We start from the raw sequence: 7298 nt of genomic DNA, 5'->3' as shown, positions 1-7298 counted from the left end.
GACAAGGGTACAAGCAGGAGGGTATGTAGAGGAGATGTCAAGAGGTGTCACAGTCATGCCTTCTGCTGTCCCCACTGTGGCATCCTGTCACAGCTCTCATGAAGTGGAAAAGGAAGGCTCAGCTATCTGTGACACTCTTGGGAGCCAAGAAAGCTCCCATTTCCAGAGTCTGACAAGATATGATGACCACCTGGAAACTGGTTTGGATATCTTAGTGTAGAGACAATGAAAAACCTTAAAGTTTTCATAATTGGCTGTCCTAAGTAAGGGACCTCAAAGGCTGTGAATCAAGTAAAGGCTTGGAGGTCAAACAGATCAGAAAGAAGCTGTGCAAGAGAGACTGAGAGGCTGAGACATCAAGATCTGAAGACCTCAGTCGCTGCTCTAGTGATGCATAGAGACACCATGACCAAGGTAACTCTTACAGAAGAAAGCAGTTATTTGGGGGCTTGCTTAAGGCTTCAGAAGATTAGTCCATTATCATCACAGTGGAAAGCAGACAAGCCTAACACTGGAGCTAGCTAGCTAGATAGACAGACAGACAGACAGACAGACAGACAAACAGACAGACAGATTGATGGATATATAGAGGAGATACTGGGCCTGGCATGGGCTTTTGAAACCTCAAAGCTCCCCTGTCCCCTGCAGCTCCTCCGACAAGGACATGTCTTCTAATTCTTTCCAAACAACACATCAACTAGGGACCAATCATCATTCAAACATATGAGCCTATGGAGGCCATTCTCATTCAAACCATCACAGTAGACATTCAGTGGTAACTGACCAAACAGTCCCAAAGGCCTGTTCCTTGCCAGGTAATGTGCTGAGCTCTCAGATTAAGAAGCAAGAAGATGAAGCTCCATTGGCAAGTCAGGTGTATGAACACTGATTGTGATAAAGCCAAGGAGATATCCAAGAAAGAATGTCAAAGGAAGAGGGGATTGTTCTGTTTTACTTTCCTCTACAGGGACACGTTGCTGCTGGCTCCCTTCATCAAGGACAGAGCAAACTAGGGCCTTCCTCCTTCTTCCATTCCGTTTTGTTTTGTTTTGGTGTGTGTGTGTGTGTGTGTGTATGTGTGCATGTGAGCTGGGGGGGCATGTATATAGGGTGCATTGCACATGTGTGCTAGTGTGTGTAAAGGCCACGGGTCAATATCAGGTACCTTCCCAAATACCTTATTTTATTGAAACACGTTCTTTTATGTCATGGCTAGATTGGCTGAACAGCAAGCCACAAGCATTCTCTAGTCTTGGCCTCTCCAGAGCTACAGTTACAGATTTATGAAATTGTTCCAGGCTTTTTGGGCAGTGCTAGTATTGAACTTGGATCTTCTTGCATAGCAAGGACTTGGCTTCTCAAGCCATCTCTTCATCCTTCCCTTTACCATTGTGCCCAACTCTTCCCTGTTATCCAAAGGTTCTCAAGAGCACACATTGGTCTTGCTAAGAGAACACAGTGGTAGATGTGTTCTAACCTGTTGTTGGAACCTCTGTTGACTCTATTCTAGGGAAACAAAATTCCGCAGTAGAGCTGTGTTGCCCATCTCCTTTATCCTCCGTATGAGGAGGGTTTACTGTGTTGACCTTTTTATCTTGTGAACAGAAGTGTCCTAAGGAACAAAAAGTTTGTTCAATTCCTAACCCCTATGTTAGATGGAAACAGGACAAATACAGAGAAAAGAAGAAAGTACCTGATTGGTTCAGCCTAATGTGTTTTAGTTTTAGATTTGAACTTATATTTATTAAACATTGCTATCTGTAACTATTATCAAGCTCAAATAAAAATAAATAGAAACCTCTGTTCATCATCCAGATTTGGTATAACTTAACATTTTGTTGCATTTGGTTTGGTGGGGTTGTTTTGGGATTGTTTGTTGGTTTATTTATTTGTTTGATACAGTGTTTTTCTGTGTAGCCCTGGCTGTCCTGAACCAGACTGGCCTTAAACTCAGGATCTGCCTGCTTCTGTCTTCCAAGTGCTAGGATTAAAAGTGTGTGCCACCACTGCCCAGTGCCAGGAGCCATGGCCTCAGCCATGGTCTTGTGGATATTTTCTAGTTTACATAAACAATCCTGAGAGAACATTCGTGGTCACAACAGTAAGAATGTATGTGGGTAAAGAGGACACTGTGACCGTTGGTTCCAGGAGCTGAAGATTGCCACCTGACCTTCAGAGGACCCGAGGCTCTTCCCCCCTCCCTGGAGCCTCATTTTGCTTATGCTTATACTGCCACTCCTGAATAAAGTTTTTCAGAATTTGATCAGTATGATTGACTTGCTCTCATTCTCTTTCCCTCCCACTCTCTCATTCCCTTGCCCTGGGTCCCCTCTGATTATCCCTGCAGGATGGAGCAGCCCAGCATCTTGTTGGATTTGTTTCAAATGTTTTTTAAATGATAAACTCTTTAGAATCAACTAGTGATGCATGCCCCTTCCTTTGTCCCCACCTCAGAAGAAGAAGACATTATGCTGGAGTGATTTTATTATTCAGTCCTATGCAGGTTATTATATTCTGTTATGGTTCTGTGTGAATAAAGACAAGTACTGAGTGTATATGTGTGTGTCCCTTTGTGGCCTGATGTTTATACTTTCTCTTGATGTGGTAACTCCACTGACTTCCACCTTCCTTTGTGAGTATGAATCATCTCACCTCTTTTTAACTTCCATCTGATTTCTTGTGCTTTCTATTTACCACATCCTTCTCTGACTTTTTGCTACCCCCTTTTCTGTACATAGATAATGTTTTCCTTCTTTGTAACTCCCACTACTTCAGAAATGATCCTATTTCTCTTTCTCTAGTACCTGTCCTTGGACTTTTTTAAATCTTTTTTTTTTTTTAATTATGTGTAAGTCTGTGCACACAAGACTGCAAATGCCCACAGACGCTCTGGCCTGGAACTAGAATTTATGGGCAGTTGTGAGTCACATGATATGGTTGCTGGGAATTGAACTCAGGTCCTTTGGAGGTGAAGTACACGCTCTTCACCACTGAGCCATCTCCCCAGCCCTGTCCTTGGATTTTTAATACCAACAAGTTCCTTCAAAATTCTCAAGCGAAATTGAGTGTGGTCGCATACCCCTGGAACCTTAGGACTCAGAAGGCAGAGGAAAGGGAAGCCGAGCCTACATAGTGAGAACTAGTCTCAAAACAACCCACCAACACCAAATCCAAAAGCAAAGCTCCAAAGCCCATGGACAACCAAAGACATTCCAGTGCCAGACTTCAGTTATGGCCTGTCATTTGCCCATTAGCACGCTGTGGAACTGTGAATCTGTACTGTCCGACATAGTAGCTGCTCTCTGCATGTGGCCGTCTATACTTTAATCCATCGATGTTTAGTAATACGAAAATTGATTTGCTCAGTTACATAGCTACATTTCAAACGCTCAGTAGCCACATAGGTGAATGACTATTCTATTTGGACAGAGCAGATATTTTTCATTATTGGAGAAAGTGCTATTTGACAATGCTATGATAGTTACTTCTATCTAATTCATATTCCCATCCTAGTCATCAATACTACAGAATCTCAGACTCAATGGTTTCTTAGGCTTATTCTAAAGCTTGCCAACTGTGTAGATCTACATTGTTTGCATTCACTGGAACATAACTATAAGCCCCAGATAAGAAATAGTAATTTCCAAGTTTGAGCCTCCCTCCCTGACTGAGCTTCATTGTAGGCATTTTCCTCGGCTGGATTCCCAGTTTAATTCCTTCAAAGGTGTTAGCCTTGCTTCTAATCAGTCCATTCACTTACTCTTTCAATAACTAGAATTTGCAATTCTAAAGAGCTTAGCTTACTTGGGTGTTAATGGTGCCAGGCTACCAGGCCCAGCTTCCTCAATTTTAAATTATTTCCAACTAATGAGGGTGGCACAGAGGCGTGATGATGGATAAAGAATGATTATTTCCAAAGTCACCTTCCCAGAACTCTGAAAGCTCCCAGCCAAAGTGTTTGGGCTTCTCATAGCCTTGTCCTAAGTTAGCACGGCAATGAACAGGTGGATAGCTGGGTGAACAAAGGTCAGGGAATTTTTCCATTGAGTTTGGTTTCTGATTTTCTCCATTGAGTTTGGTTTCTGATTTTATATATATGAGAGGCTCATCAAAGAATTCAGTGAAAAGCTAGGGGAAAGCGGGGCATGCTGGATCTCTTGGCTTCTTAGAGACTTCCAGTTTGATCCTCCTAGTACGGAGGATCAAAATTAAGAGTGCCAACAACCCTCTTACCCTTTCTACAACTGACCCATCGGAGGGCAGAAAGGAGAACAAAGGCCTAGTGTCTCTTCACGTGAAGATTTCCAAGGCTGAGTTGGAAGAATGGGATGCTGGAAGGGAAGTGCAAGATGAGGTGTGGGGGTGGGGAAAGGGGAGGAGATGGTTTGTTTTCACTAAAGGGCAAGAGCTAATGATCAATATAACCATGCTGCAAATCAGAGCTCGCAAAGCCTTGAAGCATTCTTTGTCAGCTTCTGCTCTTGTTTGGTAACATGCTCTGCATTGGAGCTCATAAATACACAAAGCTCTCAGATTTGTTATTTTTACAACGCAACAAAATATAATCTCTTTTCATTTTCTACTGGCCCAGATTAAGTTCTGAAACTAATCGCTAGCGTTTCTCCTGATTACAACAGTAGTTGTAGTTTGGGCAGGGGTGGGTGGGGGTGGGGTGGGGTGGGTGTTGGAGATTTTGGAGACTTGGTGTCTCTTAAATGTGGTTTTTCTCTGTAGAAGACTTAATTGCTTCCCCCCCCCCACCCCCATTCCAAGACAGGGCTTCTTAGCCCTGGCTATTCTGGAACTCACTTTGTAGACTAGGCTGGCCTTGAACTCACAGAGATCCCCCTGGTCTCTGTCTCTCAAGTGCTGGAATTAAAGCCATGAGCCACCACGGCCCAGCTCATAATTCTATTTTAAACCAAAGCCTAAAGAGCGTTTGTATTTACTTATCATTATAACCTTGGGGTCATAATGTCCAATTTAAGCCACATACACATAATTGTTTTACCTCTCCCTCTCTCACATTCCTATGTGTGTACAGATACATCACTTTTGTTTAGTTTTGTGTTCTAATTAATTCAGGCAATAGGCCTCCTACATACATGAAGATTTCACACTTTAACACACTCACACATACATTCACAGTTTTCATATCTGACAGTTTTCCCTCTTCTCTCTCCATGACAGGGTCTTACAATGTAGCACTGGCTGTTCTTGAACTTGAGCCTCCTACCTCTGCTTTCCAAAGGGCTGGGATTAAGGATGTATCCCACTACAACCATCAGTCTTTCCTTCCTTCTGACTTCTTTTTGAATATCCTTTCTCTGGGTTCCCTTTTGGTTTGGCTCATTATTGATGGCCCTCCTCACTGTCATGATGGCATCATGCAGGGACCTCTTTGGGTCTCCATAAACTTCTCAGCGCCACCACAGAGGATGGTGGTACATGTCTTGGCCTTAGGGAAACCAGTGAAGAAATTGCACCTCTTGCCTCTAATTTGGGTCTCTTTAAACACCTGGCTGTGGCCCAGCACATCTGGAATCAGAGCATTCCCATTGGTCTGGGTTGAGCCTCCACAGGCCATCATTGTCCTTTTCAGATCCTCCTCAGGCCAGTGGCCAGCACAGAACATGTTCCTATCAGCAAAGTACTGGGTGGCCACATCCGCAATAGGGGGTTTAGAGAACACGACTTTGGCTCCCGACTATGACTAACTTGTCATAAAGAATGTTCCGCTTGGCATCAAGAATTGCCTGGTGCGTGTGAACTCTGATTTCAGCATTATCTTTCTCTGCTTTCAGCTTGAGCTCAACATTTGAGAAGGCAATTGTGGGATTCTCATAATTCTTGGGCTGCATTTCAAACCCAGACTACGAGAACGTGTTCTTGAACGCGACACTAGGCACCAACTGAGACTCCTCTAGGGCTCCACCCTGCACCTTCTTGGTGTCAGTCATTTTAAGCTACAACAACTCATTGAGCATCATCACAGCATCAGCCACCACCTTGGCAAAGAAGGCCTTCTGCTGGGAGATCAGCTTGGAGCTCAGGGCTTGGAGCTCAGGGCTGTCACTGCACACTTCCCTAGCATCTTCCTCTCTTCTACTTTATCTTGCTTCTTTATAGTCACAGCTATCTCTTTGATTTTGGGTGGCTGTGCAGAAAGCTCAGATGATGATCTGAGGGCATAACCCTTCCTTCACACAGGACTTCACCTGCTTCAGAAACTCCTCAGCCAGCAGGATCACCACGGTGGTGCCATCACTAGTGTCAGTGTCTTCGGATCCGGCAATGTCCACTAAAGTCTTTGCTGCAGGATGTCCACCATCGAGGAGTTTCAGAAGTAGAAATTGTTGTTTTGCCTTGGCCATCCACAATAAGTTGCCATGAGGACCCAGGGTGGTCTTATAGCCCCAGCAATCACTTGGCAAACACAGACAATGTTACTCACGAGCTGTTACTCATGAGTTGAGGAATGCCTTGAGAGCTATCAGTCCCCTCTTTCAACAGGATAACATGGTGGGCATCATCTTGGAAGCGGCATCCGGTACCCATAACTCATCTGTTCTCCACTTCAGGGTCGCCCACTCCAAGTGTTTTCTTTGGGCTGGAGACAGAAAAAAAGGAAGTACTTTGTATACTTTGCAATGCCTTGATTTTGACTGTTTCTGCATGCTGCTTTCCAGGCAGCCTCTTAGCAATTATTTCACCTTGTAAATCAGCCTTGGCCCATTAGTGCCTAAGGCAGAAAGCCAACAGATAGCAAGCAAAGCAAGCATGTGAACAGCAGTGGAACCCTTAGATATACTAACTATGCTTTTTTTTTTTTTAACAATCTGATTTTCTGCTTATCTATCTCATGACCTTGTGAAAGTGGGGAGAAATACGAATTATATATCTCTGTGTCTTCAAGGTTACAGATCAAGATACAGCAAATCAAGGCTGTGTTAAAGGCAATAGCATGATTCCGTGAATAAAATTTGTCTTTACACCATTTCTAACTTGCTCTTGGAATACTAGTGATGGCTTACTGGAGAATTTTGAATTCAGATTCCTCATTTTGTATAGGAGGAAATGAAGGCTAGAAGACAAAGTGTGTTAGAATCAATAATATGGAGGCTAAAGAGATGGGTCAGTGGGTATCCTGTTCGTCTTTCAAAAATACAAGGTGGAGAAAGATTGAGGAAGACACCGGATATCAACCTTTGGCCTTCATTTGTACCTGTGCATATGGGGTGCAAACTTAGACCTCCCCCCTCAGTAAATCCTAACTTCCGATTTGACAAAACTTCCTA

General features: G+C 43.6%; 1 pseudogene; it reads right to left on the bottom strand.

Moving 5' to 3' along the window:
- On the bottom strand, positions 5349-6533 carry Gm20587 (predicted gene, 20587; annotated as a pseudogene).

The sequence above is a fragment of the Mus musculus genome, chromosome 1, assembly GCF_000001635.26.
Source record: "Mus musculus strain C57BL/6J chromosome 1, GRCm38.p6 C57BL/6J".
Taxonomy (NCBI): Eukaryota; Metazoa; Chordata; class Mammalia; order Rodentia; family Muridae; genus Mus; species Mus musculus.
This window is presented reverse-complemented; position numbering and strand designations above follow the sequence as displayed.